General features: G+C 45.9%; 1 protein-coding gene across 3 annotated transcripts in view; it reads left to right on the top strand.

Moving 5' to 3' along the window:
* The window catches only part of LRFN5 (leucine rich repeat and fibronectin type III domain containing 5), a 223,675-nt gene that overhangs the window by 147,388 nt on the left and 48,423 nt on the right, over window positions 1–27,864 (top strand). The window contains exons 2-3 of one of the 3 annotated variants that reach the window (XM_040333382.1): window positions 2,598–2,771; window positions 7,306–7,408. The gene's annotated coding sequence lies outside the window, so the exon portion shown is untranslated. Of the gene's footprint in view, window positions 1–2,597; window positions 2,772–7,305; window positions 7,416–27,864 lie in introns of all 3 variants that reach the window. The other 2 variants (XM_040333381.1, XM_040333383.1) reach the window with 2 other exon arrangements.

Below are 27,864 nucleotides of genomic sequence, written 5' to 3'. Positions count from 1 at the left end.
ATCGCGGGAACGAGCCCACAGGGTTTTGTGGCTTAGTTAAGTAAAACGAGGGGGCTGGGGGGCCCAAGATTGTAAGGTGTTTTTTCACCTTAATGCATAGCATGCATTAAGGTGAATAAAAACACACCTTTACAATCCCTTTAAGCCTATGTACTGGTTCAAAAGCTGCACCATGAGCATGCGCAGCTGTGTACTCAATCTTCCTGATGCTAGAAGTCAGCTTAAAAAAAAAAACAGGAACAAGCTCAACAGCCATGATCCCATGGTAAATGTTGCCAATCTGTACACCATGTTATGGAACAGCATGGTCCTCACGGACAGTCTCAGCAGCAGCATACATTGGTAGCGCATATGTGGCTGTGGAACTAATTTCATTTTGACAATTAATAGCTTGCCTTGCCATGCAGCAGCAACTTCACAACTGAATTCAATTCATCTTGATAAAATGCCTTTCTTAGGTAGTTTCAGCTTGACACATGCTTTTTCATCAGACAGTAATAGATCAGCTTTGACTGACAGACAGAAATTGTCCCGTAGTCTGCTGTGGTTGTCCTTGTTTCCACTGATGTAAAACGGTCATGCTGTAGGCCATTTTCTGTCAAGCTCATATTAAAGCGGAGTTCCGCCTGAAAAAAAAAAAATGAAGGTCAGCAGCTACAAATACTGCAGCTGCTGACTTTTAAAATAAGGACACTTACCCGTCCAGGACACCCGCCATGTCCTCACCTGAAGCCGACCCGTCCCTTAGCTCCCGGGTGGAGGCGTCGGCATCTTAACCACTTCAGCCTCGGACCATTATGCAGCTATAGGACCAGGCCCCTTTTCGCGATTCGGCACTGCGTCGCTTTAACTGACAATTGCGCGGTTGTGCGACGTGGCTCCCAAACAAAATTGGCGTCCTTTTTTCCCCACAAATAGAGCTTTCTTTTGGTGGTATTTGATTACCTCTGCGGTTTTTATTTTTTTTGCGCTATAAACAAAAATAGAGCGACAATTTAAAAAAAAAATGCAATATTTTTAACTTTTTGCTCTAATAAATATCCCCCAAAAAATATATAAATTATTTTTTTTCCCCTCAGTTTAGGCCGATACGTATTCTTCTACATCTTTTGGCTTGAAGAAAAGGTGGTGACCCTACTGGGGCTTTACTATCACAATTGTTATACCTTAGCGGTCTGACCAGAATCAGGTCAATTTTAGTCAGTGATAGTGGGCCATATTCACGTACAATTGCACCTTTGGAAACTTTAGCCATTTAAGTTACACCGCCGTAAGTTTTCAGGTTTAGTGCTCGATCCACAAAGCACTTACCTGGAAACTTGCGGCGGTGTATCGTAAATGCGTCCGGCGCAAGGCGGGCCAAATCGAATGGGCGGCTAACATTTAAATTAGGCGCGCGCCCGCGCCGGACCTGCTGCGCATGCTCCGTTTCCTAACTCCCGCCGTGCTTTGCGCGAAGTGACATCATTTTTCCAAACGGCGACGCGCGTAGCGTACTTCCGTATTCCCGGACGGCTTACGCAAACGACGTTAAATTTTGAATTTCGACGCGGGAACGACGGCCATACTTTAGACAGCAATACACTTGCTGACTAAAGTTAAGGCACCAAAAAAAAAGTGTAACTTTGCGACGGGAAACTAGACTAGCGGCGACGTAGCGAACGCGAAAAAACGTTGTGGATCCGCCGTAACTCCTAATTTGCATACCCAACGCTGGATTACGACGCAAACTCCCCCCAGCAGCGGCCGCGGTACTGCATCCTAAGATCCGACAGTGTAAAACAATTACACCTGTCGGATCTTAGGGATATCTATGCGTAACTGATTCTATGAATCAGTCACATAGATAGAAACAGAGATACGACGGAGTATCAGGAGAAACGCCGTCGTATCTCATTTGTGAATCTGGCCCAATAAGTCTAACTGCTGTATGCCTAACTTTTATTTTATCTATGAGGATTGGGGAGGGGGTGGGGTGCAGGGATATCATGTGATGTGGTTTAGGTGCACAATGTTCTCACAGGTATCTTCTTTCGCTTTAAAATGATGCCACCCAAGCTGACAATTTTTCAAAACAACCAGATGTTCTGGAGTTGGAAATTGTGACTAGATCAAAAAATGGCAAATGGTTGGAGGGCATTTGCTAATATTTAGTAATTCCAAACAGAGTATAAGATTGTTTACTAGTCGATCAGTGCCACCAAAAGTGACCAGCCTGTGATTGTCTGACTTCAATTATGGAAGCAGTTAGCAGATCTGTTTGGCGCAAACAGGATAAAGATTGAGAAAGGGAAGGACAGGTTGGGACTGCGATAAGGATTTTATTACACTTACCGTATTTATCGGCGTATAACACACACCCTAACTTTAAGAGGGAAGTTTCAGGAAAAAAACTTTTCACAGCCCCCTGCATATAACACACAGGCACAGTTTTCCCTCTATTTTCAGGGTAAAAAAGTGAGTGTTATACGCCAATAAATACAGTACTTTCTTTGGTCTTTGTTACCATCTTCGTCATTTTCACCGAAGTCATCTCACTTTACTTTATATATCACTCCATACACCATTTTTTGTTCATTCATCTAATTATTTTACAGATGTCCACAATGACACAGCTCTCACATGGGAATCTACTGTTGGGGAGTACTTGTTTTGGCTGTTCCAATTTCCATCTTCTGCCTTGGGGTGCGCCGCCTCAGCTCCCGGGGTTGGTGACCCCAACCGTCCTCCGGTCCTCCATGCCTGCATCCAGATCTCTTGTGGTTCTGCAGGTATGATCGGATGTATATATATATATATATATGTATTTATACCTATATTCCATCTTTGTTTACCTAGATGGACATATTATAACTATTTTTGAAATTATTTTTTTAACATTGTACAATATTTCTTTTAGACTTTTGTTACCCCTCTCTGCTCCTGATGAGTGGCGCTCAGCCATGAAACACGTAGACCTAGGGTCCTCAAGAGGTTGCCAGGGGTTCCTTCAGCATTGGGCAATTTCTGCCTCTCAGATAAGTTCCCACTGACACCATTGATCTTTTTAGCCATCTGTAAGGAGGTAATTCTTCCCAAAGACCACAAGTGTAAGGACCATTCTCCCACTATTTATCAACTAATGTATCATGAGTTGTAGATTTCTCATTTTTAGCAGGGGTTCCAAGATACCGGACAACTATTTCAAGGGTTCCCTGTGTTGAAACATTACGTGAATAGTCAACTTAAAATGCTGATCTACCTGGCTCCCTTCTCAGCAGCACTGCTGTTATTACCAGTCGCTCTTACTGTGTTGCCCAACTCTCCCAGTTCATCCCAATAGAAGCCCACCTGACTCCTTGGACAAGACCTCCTGTCACCTGCCTGCCAAGGCAGTACTTTACTGTAGATATCGTTCTTTTTCCTTTCATAGAGATAAACCATTGAATGATCAATTAATCAAAATGTCATTTACTCTGTAATTTTTTTAAATTTGTTGTTATTTTTTTTATTTATTTTTTACCATACTATATGCACAATTTACCATCGGTATTGAGGTACATTTCTGTTATGCAGACATTCAGGATCTTACCAGGCCTGGCTCTTTCAATTATTCCAGCCTCTATTAGAATAATCTTTGCTTTCATCTTCTTTGGAATGTGGATGTAAAATATAGGACCTCCACAAAATGGCTGCTGATGGATGTAAATGGCCACCATTAGCCACTCACATCACAGGGGAGAACATTTACTTCTGAACCTGAATCGTACAGTAATTGCATAATGACATTTACTATGTGCATAAGTTTATAATCCTCAAGATATGAGATTTGCTGGTCATTTTAGCTTTGAGGCACAAAGAGTTTTATTTTTCAAAAAATGAAACTTAATGTTGCCAAATAAACATGCTTTAAAGATTTAATGTGCTTTTTGAATAGTGTTCCCATTTATAAAAAAAAAAATGCATTCTGTTTCCTACCTGAATTATTATTATTTTTTAACACTACAATAAGTAGACAATTACTGTATATACTCGAGTATAAGCCGAGTTTTTCAGTAAATTTTTAGTGTGTGAAAATGCCCCTCTGGCTTATACTCGAGTCACTTTTTGCGCCTGATCTCCCGGACTTGGGACCCGGTACTGGGTACACATGTAGTCCCCACTCTTCCTCTACAAGTGTGCAAAGTTTGTTGTCCAGGGGACCTACGGCCGGGGGGCACCGATTTTTAAAAAGCCTGGCACCCCTTCTGTAGACTCTCATGTTAAACAGTAATTTCTCTGGTGAGTTTGGGGACCCGGTCATAGGTCCCTTGGCACACATGTAGCCCCATTCCTCCTCTACACGTGTGCAAAGTTTATTGTCTCGGGGACCTACCGATTTTTCAAAGACAGGCACCCCTTCCATAGACTCCCATGTTAAACGTCAGTCTAGTCATGGACACAGGCATGGACACAGTGAGGCATGGACACAGTGAGGAATGGGCACAGTGAGGCATGAACACAGTGAGGCATGGACACCGTGAGGCATGGGCATGGACACAGTGAGGCAAAGTGAGGCACAGTGAGGCATGCAGATGGACACCCTAGGCTTATACTCGGGTCAATACGTTTTCCCATTTTTTTGTGGTAAAATTAGGTGCCTCGGCTTCTATTCGGGTCGGCTTATACTCGAGTATATACAGTATTTGCTTTTTTATTGGTTATCAAATCTTATTTTCTATTTTTCTTTTTTAAATTAGTAATGCACCCAGCACAAACACAGGTACGGACATATGTGGCCTCATGCATAAATATCAACTTTCGGGAGGCTGCGTATACAGCGGGGAAAATAATGATTTTCTCCCCTGCAGATTTTGTAAATTTGCCCAATTACAAGAAATAAAGGGATGTATAATTTTTATCATAAGAGTATTTTACATGATAGAGACAAAATATCAACCAAAAATTCAGAAAACACATGATACAAATGTTAGAAATTGAGTTACAGTTCAGTGAGTAGAAAAAGTATTTGATCCCCAAGCAAAACATGACCTTGGTGGAGAAACCGTTGTTGGCAAGCAGAGGTCCGACGTTTCTTGTAGTTGGTGATCAGGTTGGCACATCTAAGGAGGAATTTTTGGTCCACCTCTTCTTTACAGATCTTCTCTAAATCCTTAAGGTTTTCTTGGCTGTCTTATGGCAACTCAAAGTTTTAGCTCCCTCCATACATTTTCTATAGGAATAAGGTCTGGAGACTGGATAAGCCACTCCATGACCTTAATGTGCTTCTTCTTAAACCACTCTCTCCTTGTTGCTTGATGGCAGTGCCGGCCCAAGACATTGTGCTGCCTGGTAACCAAGAGTAAAATGCTGCCCCCCCCCCCCAAAAAAAATCACGCCCACCAAAATGCCCCCGCTGTGTCACTCGGCACCCGATGCGTGTGCCTAGCGGCTGCGATGTCCCACCGGGCATCAACTCCTGTCATAGGAGAGGAGACCGATGTGTGTTCAACGTTTGGTTGAAGTTTTTGCTGCCAAAGGAGGTTTCAACCTGTTTATTAACCAGTTAACAACCGCCCTATAGACGAAATACGTCTACAAGGCGGTTTCTTAACTCTGGGAGGACGTCCATGGACGTCCTCCCAGAATCGCGCTCCCGCGCGCCCTCTGGGGCGCGCACACGGGAATGTCCGTGACCGCCGGGTCCGGAGGACCCGGCGAATCACGGATCACGGTAAATCGCCGCTGATAGCGGCGGTTTACCATGTGATCGCTCCATCCAATGACGGAGAGATCACTTGTAAACAAACCGGCGTCATTTGATGACGCCGGTTCCTCCCTCCCCTCTCTGTACCAAACGGTACAGTGTGAGAGGAGAGGGGGGGAGAGAGCGGATGCAGCAGCAGCAGCTGCTGTGGGCTGGATCTGTGACAAATGCAGTCACAGATCCAGCCATCCATCCCTGCCCCAACTCTGCAATACCCCACAACACTCTGCAATACCCCAAAATACTCTGCAATACACCAAAATACTCTGCAATACCCCAAAATACTCTGCAATACACCAAAATACTCTGCAATACCCCCAAATACTCTGCAATACACCAAAATACTCTGCAATACCCCCAAATACTCTGCAATACCCCACAATACTCTGCAATACCCCCAATACTCTGCAATACTCTGCAATACCCCACAATACCCTGCAACGTCGCCTATGGGGATTTTTAAGTAACGAAGTTTTGGCGCCCATTCCACGAGCGTGTGCAATTTTGAAGGGTGAACATGTTGGGTATCTATTTACTCGGCGTAACTTCATCTTTCACATTTATGCAAAAGAATGAAGAAAAAATACTAAATTTGCTAAATTTTATAACAGAAACAAAGAAAAAATCATTTTTTTTTACAGAATTTTCAGTCTTTTTTCTCTTATAGCGCAAAAAATAAAAAACCCAACGGTGATTAAATACCACCAAAAGAAAGCTCTATTTGTGTGAAAAAAAGGACGAAAATTTTCATTTGGGTACAATGTTGTATGACTGAGTAATTGTATTCAAATTGTGAGAGCACCGAAAGCTGAAAATTGGTCTGGTTATTAAGTGGGTTTACGTGCCCAGTGGTCAAGTGGTTAAATGCAAGGGTTCACATACTTTTTCCACCTGCACTGTGAATGTGGTGTGTTTAATAAAACATGGTAACATTTAATTATTTGTGTGTTATTAGTTTAAGCCGACTGTGATTGTCTATTGTTGTGACTTAGATGAAGATCAGATCACATTTTATGACCAATTTGTGCAGAAATCCATATCTTGTTTTTTTTTCTTTACAAATAAATTTGGGTTTTATACTACGCTTCAGGTTTCCCCCACCACAGTGAGAGCTCCACTGAAGTTGTATAACACAATTGTATCATCTTCATTTCAGTGCAGGGGTCTGCAAACTATGACCTGCTGTCCAAAATCCAAAATTTTAACCAGTCAACAGCTGGTGTCTGATGCTTCTCTAACAGGCCTCACAGACCCTGATGGGTGCCCTGATAGAAATAGGGACGCTTAAGGGGCACTCATGCAGAGGGGGGCTCTGATGGGGACTGTCATGTAAGGGGGGGGCCTGATGTAATGGGTGCACAGCGGGTGCGTGCACGCGTTGCCCCTAGAGGCTCGGAAAGTAATAGACGTCATATGATGGCGGCCCTGAGGGACAAAGGGTTCCTGCCACCGTCATACGTCTATGTGCGGTAGGGAAGTGGTTAAACATAATTTTATAGCCTTAATAGGAAGGCTAGATAGAATGTTGTATAGAATAAAAGGAAGTTATTAATTAAATTCATTTTTGTTTTGTTTCCCAGATTTCTTGCATCTCCATGCTATGCTGTTACCCATCAGAGATTTGGACAAACCTATGTGTTCAGATGACCAGGTGAACACCAAAGAGATGGTTTCCTAAGCAAGGTATCCAGTAAGGCACTTCTCTTAAATAAAAAAATATATTTGTTTTATATATAATTTAAAAAAAATTTTTTTTTATGGTTACTTCCATTTTTTTTTTTTTATGTAACGATGGCTTAGATTATCCAATTTCCCCAAACTTAGTGCACACACGGCAAGGCATACAGCATTTTTTCCTTTCTCCCTGTTTAATATAAACAGTCTAGGCCTAGGGGTATCCTTTGTATGTTTATTACTAAGTTGAGCTTGGATGGGTGAGGGGGAACAATTGATGCCCTAGAAAGAACTGAATTGACTGAGGACACTTCTTTTCTCACTAGTCTGGTAGAGAGCTTCCACAAAGTTCACTACTTCTGGGAAATGCCTAGGACTTGCTTCTTTTTTGTAGAACGGAGGACTGCTCAGGCCCCGTACACACGGTCCGAGGAACTCGACGGGCAAAACTCATAGTTTTGCTCGTCGAGTTCTGTGTGAAGCCGCCGAGGATCTCGGCGAGCCAACTTTCCTCATTGAACAACGAGGAAATAGAGAACATGTTCTCTATTTGGCTCGACGAGGAACTCGCGGCTTCCTCGGCCGAAAGTGTACACACGGCCGGGTTTCTCGGCAGAATACGGCTCCGATCGAGGTTTCTGGCTGAATTCTGCCGAGAAACTCGGTCGTGTGTACGGGGCCTCACAGTCTCTAGGGCACAGTATTTAGGTCAGTACTCACAATGTCACAGGATTGTCATTTGCCCCCTTCTGACATCTACTGGGCACTTTTAAGTGAGGGAGACATAGACTCATGATACCACAGGACACCCGGACACTCTTCCCCAACCTCCACCGGGTATCCTCCATTGAGTTTCTTGAGACTATAAGAAAGAAATCCCAGACTTTCAAAGAACAGCCCCCCCCCCCCTTCAGCTTAGACTGTAGCTGGGGCCTTGATCACCTCAAAGCAGCGTCTCCAACCAGGGATACCTGGCAGGACTGATCTCAGGCAGGGCCGCTGATAGGGGGGGACAACCAGCCCTCCTGTAGGGGGCCCAGGCACACAGAGGGGCCCGAACAGCAGGAGGAATCGGTGTGGTTGGGCAGAGGGGCAATTATAGAAAGATGCCCTGTGGTGCTCTCTGCAGCAGCTGAAAGCCGGTTTCTCTTTCTTCCGTCGACATTCAGCTGCTGCAGGGAGAGACACAGGGCCATTGTTCCTTTAATTACTTCCCTTGCACCGATTGCCCTCCCTGGTCTACCCACTTCTGATCCCCCCCATTTGCCCCCCTGCCACTGTGCCAAGCCCCCTTCCGTGGCACTGCCGACTTCCCTGTCCTATAAAAAAAATAAAAATAACAGTGTAATAAATAATAAAAAAATGATATATATTTTTTTAATAAAAAATGTAAAAAAATATGTAAAAGGGGCCAATTCACACAAGTTCTTTGTTATGTTTGTATTAGCTAATAATAATTTTAGTGTATTTTTAGTGAAAATTTGGTTTTGATATATTGGGGGAGAGGGGGGGCGGCGTATGCCAGGTAGGCTGTACGGGGCCCCATAATTTCTAACAGCAGCCTTGATCTTAGGATCCACACACTCTGTTCCAGGCTTCAGGCTATTTATGGGCTCTGGATATACCTCTATGGGGATTGGTTGGGTCCCCATACATGCTCAGGCTGCCTTTCTATTCTTCCTTTTAGAGTCCTCTAGAATGGGGGGGGGGGGGGGAACAATCAGGCCAACGGCCTGTGAAACTATGAGTATTCTAGAACAACCAATCCCTGCTCTACTGATTACAAAGGATCTAAGCTGAAATTACCTAGCAACTTACACTAACACTAAGAAAGTGCATTTTGCTTCTCTTGCACAATACACAAATAACTATTGATTAGAGTTGAGCGGACACCTGGATGTTCGGGTCCGAACTTAAAAAAAAAAGTTCGGGTTCGCCGTCAATTTAAAACAAAAATGACGTGCGGTTCCCCCTAAATATCCATAACCAGACCCGTTATCCGAGCACGTTGACCTGGCCGGCCGCAGAAAAGAGGGGGGGACAGAGTGCGGCCCCCCCCTCTCTGAACCGCACCAGGCCACATGCCTTCAACATGTTGATGGGGACAAGGGTCTCATCCCCCACAACCCTTGCCGGTGGTTGTGGGGGTATGCGGGCGGGAGGCTTATCAGAATCTGGAAGACCCCTTTAACAAAGGGGACCCCATATCCTGACCCCCCCCCTGTGTGAAATGGTAATGGGGTACACTGTACCTCTACCATTTCATGAAGGAAGTGTAAAGTCTTGTAAAAAAAAAACACACACACCGTAGAATAAAGTCCTTTATTAATAAAAAGAAAAAAACTCCAGCGGTGATAATCCACTCGTTCCCGGCTTCCTGCTTCAACGTTGTCCTGATCCTGCGACGGCTGCGGGTGATCTCCAGCGATGAGAAGATCCAGCATCGGGTGATCTCCGCTCCAGCGATGAGAAGATCCATTCATCCGGAGCGCAGCATCCCCGACCTCCTCTCACCGCTGGACACAGCCCAGCGAATGACGCGCTGGAGCTGTGACATTACTTATATAGAGGAGGCAGGGCCACCCGTCGCGTGACCCCGCACCCTCTGACGTACCCTCTGCTACGTCACTGGGGAAGCCCAGAGTCTTCCCTCTTCCTGGGTCCTCTACATTGAGAGGACCCATGACACATCCATCAGGTGGTACAGGACAGCCAATTGAGACATTTTAGCACAAGGACATACCCCCTACCTTATAAAAAGACCTGATCTGGCGGCCATCTTACATTCTGCTTTTTGTCAGTGTAGGGAGAGGTTGCTGTGTGGAGCAGGGACAGGCTGTATTGAAACAAATCGCTAGCTAAAAGGTCCACAAAAGTCCTTTTAAGGACTGGTATAGGTGTACTATTGTTTGGTGTGCAGTATATAGGGGTGTAATACACTTATCATATACTTTCTAACATAGAAAGCATATTATAGTGGATTTGTATTGTGCAGCATTGTGACTGGTGGATTTGGGTACTGCAGATTTTTTTTTTCTGTTTTGCTGCTTTACCTCTTGCTACACACAGTGACAAATGATACTGGAAAAAAAAGTTTTATAACTGGTGTGATACACTCTGCTTTTTGTCAGTGTAGGGACAGGTTGCTGTGTGGACCAGGGACAGACTGTAGTGACTCAAATCATTAGCTAACAGGTCCACAAAAGTCCTTTTAAGGACTGGTATAGGTGTACTATTGTTTGGTGTGCAGTATATAGGGGTGTAATACACGTATAATATACTTTATAATATAGAAAGCATATTATAGTGGATTTGTATTGTGCAGCATTGTGACCGGTGGTGTATTTGGGTACTGCAGAATTTTCTTTTCTGTTTTGCTGCGTTACCTCTGCTACACACAGTGACAAACGTTACTGGAAAAAAGTTTTATAACTGGTGCGATAAACCAGTGGCCCCCCAAAACGACAGATTGAAGCGGGGTGTTATATAAAATATACTTTCATAATAGTGTATTTGGGTACTGCAGAATTTTTGCCTCTTTCGCTGCGTTACCTCTGCTACACACAGTGACAAAATGTACTGAAAAAATACTTTTTATAACTGGTGCGATAAACCAGTGGTCCCCCAAAATGACTGATTGAAGCGGGGTGTTATATAAAAATATACTTTCATAATAGTGTATTTGGGTACTGCAGATTTTTTTTTTTCATTTTTGCTGCTTTACCTCAGCTACACACAGAGACAAAAGTTACTGAAAAAAACGTTTTATAACTGGTGCGATAAACCAGTGGCCTCCCAAAATGACAGATTGAAGCGGGGTGTTATATACCTTCTTCCACATATACTGCGCTTCTCTAGAGACTTTTGTCACAGGGTCATTTAAAAAATGACAGGCAGAGGAAGAGGCAGGCCCTTCCGCAGGGGTAGTAGGGCGGGAGCACCAGGCCGGAGACAAAGTGGGAAGTGGCACAAGGTGCATTCGCTCTTGCCCAAGGGTTGACCGCTGGCTTGTCGGAACTGATAGCCCGCCAACTACTGCCATGTAAACTGGTGGACTCGGAGGCCTTTTCGAAAATTTGTGGCCATTGAAACACCACAATGGAAGGTCCCAGGAAGGAAATATTTCTCACAGAAGGGCATCCCAGAGCTATATGGCCATGTTCAGCGGCAAGTGAATGTATCTCTGGCACACAGTTCTCTTTCTTTTCCTTTTGCCTTTCATTTTCCTGTTTTTCTCTTTCTTTGTTTTTAATTTCTTTTCCTTTCTTTTCCCTATCTTTTCTTTCTTTTATTTTTCCTTTTCTCATTTATTTCCTTTCCTTTAACTTACCTTTTCTTTTCTTTTCTTTTCTTTTCTTTTCCTTTCATTTCCCTTTCCTTTCTTTCCTGTCCTGTCCTTTCCTTTCATTTCCCTTTCCTTTCTTTCCTGTCCTTTCCTTTTTGATTTCCATTTTTTAAATTTCCTTTCCTTTTCCAATTTTATTTTTCTTTGATTTCCTATCCCTCGCCTTTTCTTTTTCTTTCTTTTGCCTACCCCAGCTGTAATTTTGTTTCCCCTCTTCCTTCTTGGTTTGCTCTCCCCCCTTCTCCTATATACGATGCACTTTGAAGGTTGCAAGTCTCAGCCATCAAGAGCTTCCAATCTATAAATAAACTCTTCAATGGCGTGAATATATTCTGTTTAGCAGCTGCATAAAGCTGTGCAGGTATTCAGTTGGAAGTGAATTGATCTGTTTGTAAAGCTTTTGTGCCTCAAGGCTGTTTTTTTTTTCTTTGTTCTTCCAAAAGATTATACAGAACCATATCCTTCACCAGCCTTTATGTAAGGGATAAGCATACTTTTAGGCCCCACCTCACTTGGGGTATTACCGCATTTGCCGGTGTATAAGGCGACCAGGCGTATAAGACGACCCCCTAATTTTATGTAGCCTGCTCTGATTGGCAGAGGTTGTTACTCCAATCTGAGCAGGCTCTGTATTCATTTGAATACATCGCTCACCGGGATTGGCTAAGCGGTATATACTGTATGTAGACAAAGCTACAGTAGGTGTTTGTGATATTGTGCTTTTAGCACGACAGCGTCGCGCTGATACTCGGCGACAGGGTGCCGAGATCTCCCCGACACCTCGCACTCACTGGAATAGTGACAGCACATCCCAGCAAGCGCGTCATAGAAGCGACGGGAGATCCGACTTGGATTCCCGCCAATTCTACACGTGTGCGGCGTTTGTTATGAATCCTGAGGGGGAAGTCCCCGCCGGATTTTAAATAAAAATCCGGCATGGGTCCCCCCCTCAGGAGCATACCGGGCCCTTAGGTCTGTTATGGGTTGTAAGGAGAGCCCCCCTACGCCGAAAAAAACGGCGTAGGGGGTCCCCCTACAATCCATACCAGACCCGTATCCAAAGCACGCTACCCGGCCAGCCAGGAAGAAGGGAGTGGGGACGAGCGAGCGCCCCCCCCCCCCCTCCTGAGCCGTACCAGGCTGCATGCCCTCAACATGGGGGGTTGGGTGCTCTGGGGCAGGGGGGCGCACTGCGGCCCCCCCACCTCAGAGCACCCTGTCCCCATGTTGATGAGGACAGGGCCCCTTCCCGACAACCCTGGCCGTTGGTTGTCGGGGTATGCGGGCGGGAGGCTTATCGGAATCTGGGAGCCCCCTTTAATAAGGGGGCCCCCAGATACCGGCCCCCCACCCTAAGTGAATGAGTATGGGGTACATCGTACCCCTACCCATTCACCTGCAAGAAAAGTGGTAAAAACACAAATAAACCACACAGGGTATTAAAATATTTTATTTTTCTGCTCCGGAGGCCTCCCCTGCCTTCTTTATTAGCTCTTTTTCCAGGGGAGGCTTCTTCTTTGACGTCTTCGGGTGGGTGGGGGCCGCCGTCTGGTTCTCTTCCACCGCCGGGGGGGGTCGCTTTTAAAAAGCCCCCACCCCCCGGCGGGTTTCCTCCGGCGGGGCTCTTCTTCTTCCGCTATCCCGACGGGTCTTCTCAACTCTCCGGGGGTCTCCTTCTGTCTTCGCCGCTCTCCGCACCCCGGTTCTTCGTCTCGCTGTCCGGTGTCTTCTTCCGTTCTGTACGTCTTCTCCTTCCGTGCTGTGATGAGTTCTTCTTCCGCGCTGTGACGTCATGTTCTTCACTTCTCTTCTTCTCCCGATGTTGACTCGCCGGTCCTCCTCGCTGAAATGACGGATGCGCGCCTTGCATCGGACCTATATAGGCCTCACAGTCCCATCATGCTCTGTACCTACCCATGTGATACCTACCCACGTGGGTAGGTATCACATGGGTAGGTACAGAGCATGATGGGACTGTGAGGCCTATATAGGTCCGATGCAAGGCGCGCATCCGTCATTTCAGCGAGGAGGACCGGCGAGTCAACATCGGGAGAAGAAGAGAAGTGAAGAACATGACGTCACAGCGCGGAAGAAGAACTCATCACAGCACGGAAGGAGAAGACGTACAGAACGGAAGAAGACACCGGACAGCGAGACGAAGAACCGGGGTGCGGAGAGCGGCGAAGACAGAAGGAGACCCCCGGAGAGTTGAGAAGGACCCGTCGGGATAGCGGAAGAAGAAGAGCCCCGCCGGAGGAAACCCGCCGGGGGGTGGGGGCTTTTTTAAAAGCGACCCCCCCCGGCGGTGGAAGAGAACCAGACGGCGGCCCCCACCCCACCCGAAGACGTCAAAGAAGAAGCCTCCCCTGGAAAAAGAGCTAATAAAGAAGGCAGGGGAGGCCTCCGGAGCAGAAAAATAAAATATTTTAATACCCTGTGTGGTTTATTTGTGTTTTTACCACTTTTCTTGCAGGTGAATGGGTAGGGGTACGATGTACCCCATACTCATTCACTTAGGGTGGGGGGCCGGTATCTGGGGGCCCCCTTATTAAAGGGGGCTCCCAGATTCCGATAAGCCTCCGCCCGCATACCCCGACAACCAACGGCCAGGGTTGTCGGGAAGGGGCCCTGTCCTCATCAACATGGGGACAGGGTGCTCTGAGGTGGGGGGGCCGCAGTGCGCCCCCCTGCCCCAGAGCACCCAACCCCCCCATGTTGAGGGCATGCAGCCTGGTACGGCTCAGGAGGGGGGGGGGGGGGCGCTCGCTCGTCCCCACTCCCTTCTTCCTGGCTGGCCGGGTAGCGTGCTTTGGATACGGGTCTGGTATGGATTGTAGGGGGACCCCCTACGCCGTTTTTTTCGGCGTAGGGGGGCTCTCCTTACAACCCATAACAGACCTAAGGGCCCGGTATGCTCCTGAGGGGGGGACCCATGCCGGATTTTTATTTAAAATCCGGCGGGGACTTCCCCCTCAGGATTCATAACAAACGCCGCACACGTGTAGAATTGGCGGGAATCCAAGTCGGATCTCCCGTCGCTTCTATGACGGCTCTGTCTCCATCGCGGCAAGCCAGCTCGGCGCTGGCTCCCGCGATGGGGCTCGTAGGTGCTCAATCTCGCTGAGAAAGAGAGCGAGATTGACACAAAATCGGGTTCACCTACTGTACATACAGTATTACTGCACATCCAGCAGGCATCCAAGCAGCTGACCCGGCGTATAAGACGGCCCCTGCTTTTTGGCCATTTTTTTAAGTGTAAAAGGTAGTCTTATATGCCAACAAATACAGTACCATATTTATCGGCGTATACCGTGCACTTTTTTCCCCTTAAAATCAGGGGAAAATCGTGGGTGCGGGATATACGCCGATACTGCTGTTCCCGGGCGCCGCTGAAATAGACCGAGCCGAGTGTACTGCACACTCGGCTAGGCTCGGCCACGCTCGGCTCCGCCCGCAGCCACGCGAGAGGAGCCGAGACAAGCCGAGAGGAGCCGAGCGCCGCAGCCTAAAGCCGAGCCAAGTGTACTGCGCACTCGGCTAGGCTCGGCCACGCATGGCTCCGCCCGCAGCCGAGACAAGCCGAGAGGAGCCGAGTGCTGCAGGCTAGAGCCGAGCCGAGTGTATTGCGCGCTCGGCCATGCTCGTCTCCGCCCGCAGCCACGCGAGAGGAGCGGAGAGAAGACGAGAGGAGCCGAACACACAGGAAATCCGTCTCCTCTCGGCAAAGGCGCCAAATCCAAAAACGGACACTCACAATGCTGGACGGACCCCGCGCAAGGAAGCCGCAGACGGACACCCACAAGGCTGTACGGACCCCGCGCAAGGCCGCAGACAGACGCCGGACAAGGCGGCCAAAGGAACCAGGGCAAACATTTTAGTTTTTAGTTTTTAGTTTTTCCCTTAAACTACCTTTCTAGGTTTGGGGTGCGCGTTATACGTCGATGCGCGGTATACCCCGATAAATACGGTAATCATTGGACGGCCCTGTGCATGCACAGATTGGATGGGAATCCACGTTGCACAGGCCTTGGTCTAGAAAAATGAGGAGAAGATGATCGGCACTCCGGTCTAGAAAACACACCGCTAGATTTTTCATGTACGTTTCCTCTGACCTATTTCAGTGTTGCTGTGACAAGGATAGTGCATTATCTGAGTGGAGGAAGGGTGATCTCGCCGACAACGCATATCTCTTCTTACTTCTCCTAATTACACATAGAAATTAATTGCAGGGTTTATAGCAAGCAGGTTGCTGATCATTTATTTTGACTATTGCAGAAGCTATTTTTACATTACGATTAAACCTGAAAAAAATAATGGATCCCACTGAAATGTTTTTCTCAAATTACATTTTGTTAATTAAGCTGGTATTTTAGGGCACCATGCGTCTGCAATTATTCCAGATACCAAAAAAAAAATACTTCCTGTGCATATAGTATGTGTATTCTATTTATATCCCAAAATATAGAATTCCAGATGAATAAATAAACTGCTCTCATCATAATGGTTTAGTCCAATCAGAGGCAAAACACCCAAATAGTTAGGCACCACATCCCATACAAAAATATTTGAAAAAGGAGGGGAAAGGAAAAGGGATTTTTACGGTGCAATGAATAATCATGTAGGGATGAGAAAGAGATCGTTTTAATCCAAAAATATAAAAATATTTTATTTAAATATAAACCGGTTAAAAAACTGATCCTGGATAAGTCTATACATAGACTGGCATATAACAGAAAAATGGATAAATGGTGGTCACAGTTAGCAGGTTATAGTCAAGCCAAGATGGAAAGCATTGCATGATCCCGACATGTTTCGCTGACAAAGCTTCTTCAGGGGGGGCAATCCATGCTAATGTTTACAACTGTACATATAAAAAGCACACAATTACTAATAGATACTGTATGTGCCGGCATATAAGACGACTGGGCGTATAAGACAACCCCCTCATTTTCCATCTCAAATGTTTGGTTTTGGGATATACTCACCGTATAAGACAACCCCCTTCCTACTAGTCATGCCTCGCCTCACCTTACTGTGCCATTACATGCCTCACTGTGCCATTACATGCCAGACTGTACCACCATTACATGCCAGACTGTTCCACCATTACATGCCAGACTGTGCCACCATTACATGCCTCACTGTGCCATTACATGCCAGACTGTGCCACCATTACATGCTTCACTGTGCCACCATTACATGCCTCACTGTGCCACCATTACATGCCTCACTGTGCCACCATTACATGCCTCACTGTGCCTCCATTACATGCCTCACTGTGCCACCATTACATTCCTCACTATGCACCATTACATGCCTCACTGTGCCATTATATGCCTCACTGTGCCATTACATGCCTCACTGTGTCACTGCATTCCTCACTGTGCCATTGCATGTCTCGACGATCCCTTACCTTATCCATGACATGCAGAATCTGTCAGACCGTGACCGTCCATTTTTCAAAAGCCGCGCCTCCTCCTTGTGCTGTTCCGTGATAGGCGGAACACTCAGCTTCCCAGGAGACACTGTGTTCAGTGTTCCGTCTATCACGGATGCCCTCTCGCCCAAGGACGAGAGGGTATCCGTGATAGGCGGAACACTGAACAGAGGCTCTGCTGGGGAGCTGAGTGTTCCGCCTATCATGGAACAGCAGAAGGAGGAGGCGCGGCTTTTGAAAAATGGACCTTACAGGTGTGCCATTCCTATGCAAGTTTTTCGACAACTAAAAAAAAAAATATCCTGGAAAAAAAGCCCTGGTGAGATTACCTTAGGAATAGCAGAAATAGCAGACTCTGGTTCGTAAATGGGTCAACTGCATAAATATGATGCTGGATCTACTGTATATTTTCACTGTATAGTTGATGGCTGTTCCAATACACTCAGAATATTACAGATTATATCAGACATTAATCACCACTAACGCTGGGGAGGATGCAGAAAAATTCTCATATATAAACTTAAACAGATATATATACAGCGCCTTGAAAAAGTATTCATACCCCTTGAAATTGTCCACATTTTGTCATGTTACACCCAAAAACATAAATGTATTTTATTGGGATTTTATGTGATAGGCCAACACAAAGTGGCACATAATTGTGAAGTGGAAGGAAAATTATAAATGGTCTTCAACTTTTTGTTTACAAATATATATGTGAAAAGTGTGGGGGGTACATTTGTATGGCGCCCCCCGGAGTCAATACTTTGTAGAACCTCCTTTCTCTGCAATTACAGCTGCAAGTCTTTTTGGGGATGTCTCTACCAGCTTTGCACATCTAGAGAGGGACATTTCTGCCCATTCTTCTTTGCAAAATATCTCAAGTTCTGTCAGATTGGATGGAGAGCGTCAGCAATTTTTAAGTCTTGCCACAGATTCTCAATGGGATTTAGGTCTGGACTGTGACTGGGCCATTCTAACACATGGATATGCTTTGATCTAAACCATTCCATTGTAGCTCTGGCTGTATGTTTAGGGTCATTGTCCTGCTGGAAGGTGAACCTCCACCCCAGTCTCAAGTCTTTTGCAGACTCTAAGGCCCTGTACACACGATCGGACAAAACCAATGAAAACGGACTGAAGTTCAGTTTCATCGGTCCAAACCGACCGTGTGTGGGCCCAATCGGTCCGTTATCCTTCGGTCGAAAAATTTAGAACTTGCTTTAAAATTGAACCGATGGACGCCTAACCGATCGATCAAAACCGATGGTTAGTACGCAAAAGCATCGGTTCAAAACCCGTGCATGCTCAGAAACAAGTTGACGCATGCTTGGAAGCATTGAACTTGATTTTTCTCAGCACGTCGTTGTGTTTTACGTCACCGCGTTGGACTTGATCGTTTTTTTAACTGATGGTGTGTAGGCACATCAGACCATCAGTCAGCTTCATCGGTTAACCGATGAGAACGGTCCTTCAGACCGTTCTCATCAGATGGACCGACCGTGTGTATGAGGCCTAACAGGTTTTCTTCTAAGATTGTCCTGTATTTGGCTCCATCCATCTTCCCATCGACTCTGACCAGCTTCCCTGTCCCTGCTGAAGAAAAGCATCCCCACCACATGATATTGCCACCACCATGTTTCACAGTGGGGATGGTGTGTTCAGGGTGATGTGCAGTGTTAGTTTTCCGCCACACATAGCATTTTGCTTTTAGGCCAAAACAATTTACTTTGGTCTCATGTGACCAGAGCACCTTCTTCCACATGTTTGCTGTGTCCCCTCCCCACATGGCCTCTCACAAACTGCAAACAGGACTTCTTATGGCTTTCTTTCAGCAATGTCTTTCTTCTCGTCACTCTTCCATAAAGGGCAGATTTGTGGAGAGCATGACAAATAGTTGTCCTGTGGACATTTCCCCCCACCTGAGCTGTGGATCTCTGCAGCTCCTCCAGAGTTACCATGGGCCTCTTGGCTGCTTCTCTGATGAATGCTCTCCTTGCCCGGCCCGGTCAGTTTAGGTGGACGGCCATGTCTTGGTAGGTTTGCAGTTGTGCCATACTCTTTCCATTTTCCGATGATGGATTGAACAGAGCTCCGTGAGATGTTCAAAGCTTGGGATATTTTTTTATAAACTAACCCTGCTTTATACTTCTCCACAACTTTATCCCTGACCTGTCTGGTGTGTTCCTTGGCCTTCACGATGCTGTTTGTTTACTAAGGTTCTCTAACAAACCTCTGAGGGGTTCACAGAACAGCTGTATTTACACTGAGATTAGTTTACACACAGGTAAACTCTATTTACTAATTAGGTGCTCCATTTGTTGGGGGGGGCGCGGCAAACGAACCATAAAGTAGGTGGTTCTCACGCGGTCGGGCTCTGGCTTGTGTGTCGGTGGCGATGCAGAGAGATCACTTTGATGAGGACGGCCATCTCCCAGTGTCCTGTCGAGAAATGCCCCCTATCGAGAAATGCCCGGCAAGTGCAGTACAGAGCTCCAGAACAGTTGACTATACGATCAGCTGTTGGCTCGTGTTGTCGAGGCACGTTCACGTAGCTGAGGGGCGGCTACTTACATGAAGGGGGCAAATTTTAAATGATGGGCAGTTCTAGGGGCTGAATTTTTATCGATGCCCAAACAAAGCTGAAAAGGAAATCTTTATCTACTATTCCTTCTGGGGCGTGTTTAGTCAACTGAAGGGCGGCTTTTTCTATTTTAGATAAAGATTTATTTTGCAGATAAAAATTCCGCCCCCAACACCGCCCCCTTCATGTATCTATCCGCCCTTCTCCTACATGAACGTGCCTCGGCAACGCAACTCAACAGCTTATCGTCAACTCCGCTCCATGAGGCGCAGGTGCAATTCCACCCGGGCACTATTCGATAACCGGGCACTTCTCGACAGAACACCGGATCTCCTCGTACATTCTCCCCGGTATTGGCCAAGATGGTCGCTTCTCCCCTCAGCCAATCGGGTTTTAATATCCGCTTCCTTATTGGCTGGAAGGAGAAGCAGGAAGACAATAGCAAACTTGGTTATTGTCACACAACTGTGTGGGCTCAGGTCGCAGTGCTCTGCACCCCGAGCCCACCCTTTTTTTAAGCCAATCAGAGCCTCCGGTTCTAATCACGTGCTTCAAAAAAGAAAAACCCCTTGAAATCCATGCGTCCGGTGCCCTGTATATAGATTAGGGGGCTGGGCGCATGGATTAGGAGGCCCCTAATGGAGCGGGCACCACTGGTGGTGGGGGGAAGAAGACTTCAGACTTCTGGATGACTTCCCTGCAGCAACTGTGTGATGTTATCATGTCACTATGGAGCAAAATCTCTGAGGAACGTTTCCAACACTTTGTTGTATCTATTCCACCAAGAATGAAGACAAAAGGGGGTCCAACCCGGTACTAGCAAGGTGTATACCTAATAAATTGGTGTATATTATTATTGGCATATAGTCAGGGCCATTTGAAGGTATTTGGGGGCCCCAAGCAAAATGGACATGGAGGCCCCCACATGCACGCAAAGCCCCCCTCCCAATGTTTTTTTTTACTCCCCCCTCCCTATGTTGTTTTTACTCCCCCCCTCCCTACCGGTTCGTACCGCGCGGCAGGAGATTCAGTTTCCTGTTCCCCGGCAGACTGAAAGGAAGTGAGCACTCAGTGTGCACTTCCTGTCAGTCCGGCCGGGAACAGGAAAGTTAATCTCCTGTACCACATGGTACCCAGACTGACAGGAGTCCAGACTGACAGGAGGAAGGAAGAGGAGCTCGGCCACGCTACAGAGAAGGGGAAGTTACAACTCGAGGCAGCAGTCTCTATAGCGCGCTCAGGCGGCTGCAGTATATAGGAAGCTTAGCACGGCAAGGGCCCTGCTTGGGGCCCCAGGCCAGCTCGGGGCCCCAAGCAATTGCTAGGTTTGCCTGCCTTGTAGCAACAGGCCTGCATATAGTGAGTGTATATGCCTGAATATATCGCTCCTCGCCTTCATTTCCAACCTCGTCTGTTCGGATAATCTCCTAAAAGATTTACGTATTCATTAAGGTTATTAAACCTCGTTAACATAACTGGTTTGAAATCTAAGTCTATCAGGTAAATGATAGGCTTGTATTAATTGCACAGTTGTTAGTTTATTGATTGATGGGGCCCCAATCATTCCACAATGGTTGAATTATGATTGCGTATCACAGCGCATTATCTGCCTCGCCTGGCATTGTTCGGGCTGACGGTTGCTTGGCGGGGGGGGGAGGAGGGGGAGTAGTTTGTCATGACACAGTTTACAAACATATGACAGACAAATCCACCACCATCTGCACCTTGTAAGATGATTAGTCTGTACATGGCTTTACTTAAATATGGACTCCTCTATTAATCTTATCACTCGCACAACCCCAGAAAATAAGCTGTAGCCGCACTCACAGCGGGGCATTTAACCCTTCCATGGCTGAAAGTGATATTACGCTCCCAGGGTTTTAAAACCACTTCCATACCGCAGTCCTTCATACTGTATGAAGCCCTGGGCTTTCAGTGGGGATTTTGAAGCAGGTTGATTCACTGCCCTGTAAAAACAATCATAGCTGCTGTTCATTCGCTTGATGGTACTTACAGCCGGCGAGAGGGGATGTCCCCACCCTCCTGCCGCTTCTACCAGCTCGCTCGTGTGATCAGCGAGCCGGAGAAGGAATCCACTGGCACCGGAAGTTAGCCATAGAAAAAACCGAGGGCCAGATAGTCCCTGGCAGTCTCTATGACTCGGGCGCGACGTTATGATTTCATGCCCGCGGGGGGCAAAGTTATGACCTCACATCCGGGCGGCAGGGTTGCCAACTTTCAGTAAATTTCCGAACAGTTTGTAAAATCCATAATTGTTGCATCTGTCCATAGATGTCAGTTTCTACGGACATGCAGCCTACATGTCCATAATGGACATTCAAGGACAGATGCCAAAAGTACAGATTTTACAAACTGTTAGTAAATTTACTGAAAGTTGGCGACCCTGCCGGGCGGGCAGAAGAAGACAATGCCGGGGACACAGCTGGAAATCCTGAAATCATGTATTTATTTATTTATTTTAGCTCAGGCTTTCCAGCCTAAAGGAGAGATGTGGGGTCTTATAGACCATTCTTCCAGAAGCGCATTTGTGAGGTCAGGCACTGATATTGGACGAGAAGGCCTGGCTCTCAGTCCTTCATCCCAAGGGTGTTCTATTGGGTTGAGGTCAGAACTCTGTGCAGGCCAGTCAAGTTCCTCCACCCCAAACTCACTCATCCATGTCTTTATGGACCTTGCTTTGTGCTCTGGTGCGCAGTCATGTTGGAACAGGAAGGGGTCACCCCAAACTGTTCCCACAAAGTTGGGAGAATGAAATTGACCAAAATGTCTTGGTGTGCTGATGAAAATAGTTAAAAATCAATCATATAATGTACCTGTAGTTTCTAGTTTCGTTTTTGCATGTTGTTTCCTGCTTCTGTGATGTACAGAACCACAGAGCCAAAACAGGGCAGTGATGGTTTGGAAAACGAAACTGATTGGTGCTGAGGGGTTTTAGACACACAGTAATCACACCTCCTTAATTAGTGACCACAGAGAGAAAGCCCCCAGTACTGTGGTTATCAGGAAACAAACAACCAGGAAGTGTGGAGATCAGAGAAGAATTACAGCAACTTGAGAGCAAAAACGAACAATGAGGACATGAAAACAGCACTGCATTAAGGTAAAGGAAGCTATTAAGATAAAAAAAAAATCCTTTAAAAACCCTTTAATAGTTCCCTTCACTGGAACTAAGGCGCCAAGTCCAACCCCTGAAAAACAACCCCACACCATAATCCCCCCTCCACCAAATGATTTGGATCAGTGCACAAAACAAGGTCCATAAAGACATGGATGAGCGAGTTTGGGGTGGAGGAACTTGACTGGCCTGCAAAGAGTCCTGAACTCAAACCAATAGAACACCTTTGGGATGAATCCGAGCGGAGACCGCGAGCCAGACCTTCTCGTCCAATGTCAGCGCCTGACCTCACAAATGCACTTCTGGAAGAATGGTCAAACATTCCCATAGACACACTCCTTAACCTTGTGGACGGCCTTCCCAGAAGAGTTGAAGCTGTTATAGCTGCAAAGGGCGGAGCCAACTCAATATTGAACCCTATGGACTAAGACTGGGATGCCATTTATGTTCATGTGTGTGTAAAGGCAGGTGTCCCAATACTTTTGACAATATAGTGTATTTAGGTGTATATCTTTACATCTGCTTGCATTCCTTTTTTAATTATGTAAGCATTAAACCGGATTCTGAAATCTATTTAAGAAAATCCTTTTAATCTAAGTCTATAACGAGCATATGCTGTATATTCCCAACTGTATATCACGCCAGTGATGAGCGCGGAGGTCTGTGCTAAAATAGGACATATGGGCTCCAAATCTGCCCTCAGACAAAGGTCGATCTTGCCATGTCACTTTGTATCGTCGTCGATCATTGTGAAGCCTTGTGTCACCTTCACACCATTGGAATCACTTGGGGGGGGTCGAGGCGTTTGATGTGAAACAGGAACATCCTGTCCAGCCAAACATCAAACAAATGGAAGGCCGTGTGTCAGCATACTAAAATATGCCGCGTACACACGGTTGGAATGTCCGACAAGAAATGTTTGATGGGAGCTTGTTGTCGGAAAATCCGACCGTGTGAATGCTCCATCGGACATTTGCTGTCCGAAATTTCCGCCAACAAAGGTTTGAGAGCTGGTTCTCAATTTATCCGACAACAAAAGTTCTTGTCGGAAATTCCGATCGTCTGTAGCCAATCCTGACGCACAAAAATCCTACGCATGCTCGGAATCAATTTGACCCATGCTCGGAAGCATTGAACTTCATCTTTCTCGGCTCGTCGTACGTGTTGTACGTCACCGCGTTCTTGATGTTCGGAATTTCCGACAACATTTGTGTGACCGTGTGTATGCAACACAAGTGCACATGCTCCAACTTACGCCGCAAAGACTTATTGGTAGATTGCGTCCAGCCCCATTCACGGACGACTTACGCAAACAACGTAAAATTTAAAAAATTTGACGCGGTTCCGACGCCCATACGTAACATTGGCTGCGCCATCTTTTTGGTGGAATAACTTTAGGCCTGAAAACGCCTTACGTAAATGGCGTATCTTTACTGCGACGGGCAAGCGTACGTTCGTGAATAGGCGTATCTCGCTGATTTACGCATTCTAGGCATAAATCAGCGTTCGCGCCCCTAGCGGCCGGCCTAAATAGAAAGCTTAGATACGACGGCACAGGCCGTCGTATCTTAGCTAGATCTAAGTGTATCTCAATTTGAGAATACACTTAAATATCGGACGGCGCAGATTCAGAGTTACGACGACGTATCTACTGATACGCCGGCTTAACTCTTTCTGAATCTACCTATAAGTATATTCTGTACCTGTGGAATTCCTTTGATGAAATCTTTTCTATTACTCTCATTTAACTTTCACAATCAGCAGCAAATCTGCAGCTCAATCCTTTCTTATTGCTCGTTTATCTACGCGTCAATTAGTGTTCCGGTTTTACTTGTTCACAGCTTTTTTATGATAAGATTGCAGCATGCTGCGGTTTTGACCCATCTGTTAGCGACGTGTCCTGCTTTTAGTATTCCGCTTTCGGATTTCGGACTCCATAATTCAGGAACAACTGTCTGAAATAGTTCTTATATTATCCAAATGTTCTTTATTTTTAGTTACATTTGTATGGCCCGATATTTTAAGGCTCTTTGTGATAAGCAGCGGCGGCCCATATGTTCCATTTCTAGGAAAGTATAATCCTTCCTTGGTTTCCCCCATACAGTACATCATCATTAATGCTATTACAGTTATAATGCTATAATGACTTGTTCTGTCTTCTGTGTGCGAATGGCTTCTGATACTCGCCAAACATCCCGCACTAATCTGCGGCAGAAGCAGCTGGTAAACGCAGATTGTCCGGCCTTCTTTTGTTTCTTAGAGTAAGATTAAACATTCCTCTGCCTCCCCTGACTCCAGCAGTATTTTTACAGACATGTACGCTTTTACATTTTTTTAAATTATTTTCATTAGATTTTTTATATTTAGAATTTTTTTTTTGTATTTTTGTCTCAATTTATTTTTATTAACCACTTGCTTACTGGGCACATATACCCCCTTCCTGCCCAGGCGAAATTTCAGCTTTCGGCACTGTGTCGCTTTAACTGACAATTGTGCAGTCGTGCGACGTGCCTCCCAAACAAAATTGACGTCCTTTTTAATTTCCCACAAATAGAACTTTCTTTTGGTGGTATTTGATCACCTCTGCATTTTTTTTTTTGAACTATAAACAAAAAAAGAGCAACAATTTTGAAAAAAAACACAAGGGCCCGGATTCAGATACATTGGTGTATCTATCCGTGTGGCGTAACGTATCTCAGATACGTTACACCGCCATAAATTAGGGCGCAAGTTCCGTATTCAGAAAGAACTTGCAACCTTAGTTACGGCGGCGTAACGTCTGTGGTCCGGCGTAAGCCCACCTAATTCAAATGTGGATGATGTGGGCGTGTTTTATTTAAATTCACTGTGACCCCGCGTATTTGACATATTTTACGAGCGGCGCATGCGCCGTTCGTGAAAAAATCCCAGTGCGCATGCTCTAAATTACGCCGCAAGTCGTCATTGCTTTAGACGTGAATGTAACTTACGTACAGCCCTATCCGCACATGGTCGAGGACGTCCCAGGGACATCCTCGGTTGTCAAGAGGTTAAAGAAAAAAAAATATTAAAAGCCAGCAGCTACAAATACTGCAGCTGCTGACTTTTAATATTAGGACACTTACCTGTCCTGGAATCCAGCGCCGTCCGCAGCAGAGGACGAGCGATTGCTCGTCACTCTTCTGCCCCCCAGCCATCCTCGGTGAGGGAACCAGGAAGTGAAGCGCTCCGGCTTCACTGCCCGGTTCCCTACAGCGCATGTGCGAGTCGCGCTACGCCTGCCGATTGGCTCCCGCTGTGTACTGGGAGCCGAGTGTTCCCAGAACACAATGGGGGGGGGGTGACGGGAGGTGACGTCATGCCCGCAGTCTGCCCGAGACTGTGTGGCTGGAAGTGGGTGCAAATACCTAACATACAAGAAAGAGGGGGGGGGGGAATGCATGGGAGGGAGTTGAGTACCTCTTTAAGATGAGTTTCTAAATATTTCCACCTCTGGATCACCCCACACATCTCCACAAACACCTTGTGTGATTATTCAAAGTGATTGTTTAATTCCTTATCTCTGTTTCTCCAGCCTGTGTTTCATTTCATCTCCATTGCCATCAAACTGAGAATAAAAGTTCTCACCGTGTCCTGTCTAATTCTTACAGAACTCACAAATGCCCTGAGGGCAGATCACATCTGAAGTAAAATAATGGGGAAAAAAATGATCTTTTATTTAAAATAGAAAGATGAGAGTTTCCTATGAAAAGACAACCACCACCAAGTGGGCCAAGGAGAATTTCATCTTCACTTTAAATGAGGGGGAATTAAACTTGACCTCTGCGGAGAAGCCTCCGAACCCAAGGCTCGCTTGTACGGTGATCTAGTGGAGGTGGCATTTGAAGAAATAGGTAATTTTCTCTCTATTGTTCACAGGAACATATGGGAGTGAGTCTTTCTGAACAAAGAACCTTGGCTATTTACATGTTTGCATTTCATCCTGCAATTGGCATTTACTGTACAGGCTTGGAAGAATATTTGCTTGGCATTACTGAGCAAATTACATTTTCACTTGAAATGTCTTATAAAAAGGGGAAAGCGAATTCAGGAAAAAAAGATGATTCTATCAAATACGCCGTTTTGAAGAAGGGTTCCACTGCTTACATGTAACATGGGGAAACAGCATAGAGCTGATGTTATTTCAAACACTTGTTTTGCAAAAGTAATTAACATTCTATACCTGAACTCCAGGCAGATCTAAGATTATTGAAAGGGGTTGTAAAGAAAATAAATTATTTCCCCCTAAATAGCTTCCTTTACCTTAGTTCAGTCCTCCTTCACTTACCTCATCCTTCCATTTTGCTTCTACATGTCCTTATTTCTTCTGAGAAATCCTCACTTCCTGTTCTTCTGTCTGTAACTCCACACAGTAATGCAAGGCTTTCTCCCTGGTGTGGAGAAAGCCTATTGAGGGGGCGAGCAGGAGTGTCAGGACGCCCACTAACACAAAGCTCCATTCTCTATCTGCAAAGTAAAGAGTGTCCTGACTTGCCTGCTCAACCCCTCCCCCCTCAAGAGGCTTTCTCCACACCAGGGAGAAAGCCTCGCATTACTGTGTGTAGTTACAGACAAAAGAACAGGAAGTGAGGATTTCTCAGAAGAAATAAGGACATTTAAAAGCAAAATGGAAGGATGAGGTAAGTGAAGGAGGACTACACTAAGGTAAAGGAAGCTATTTAGGGGGGAAAAAATTACCTTTACAACCCATTTAAGCTCATTTTGTTGTGCGTTCCTTAAAAATACGATTTTTTTGTGAGAGGAAATATTAGACAACCTTGCAAAGGCGTGTCACGAATTTGGATCTTGGGATTTTTGACCTAAGTGTACTCCTATGGTCTTTGTGTGCCCAATATGAGGCTTGCTGGAAGGGTGAGTTTCTTGTGGAGTAAGGGAGGTGGGTCAAGAGTTTGGTACCTTGGGATTTTTGGCCTAAGTGGACCTG

Source organism: Rana temporaria, chromosome 13 (assembly GCF_905171775.1).
Source record: "Rana temporaria chromosome 13, aRanTem1.1, whole genome shotgun sequence".
In the NCBI taxonomy this organism is placed as follows: Eukaryota; Metazoa; Chordata; class Amphibia; order Anura; family Ranidae; genus Rana; species Rana temporaria.
This window is presented reverse-complemented; position numbering and strand designations above follow the sequence as displayed.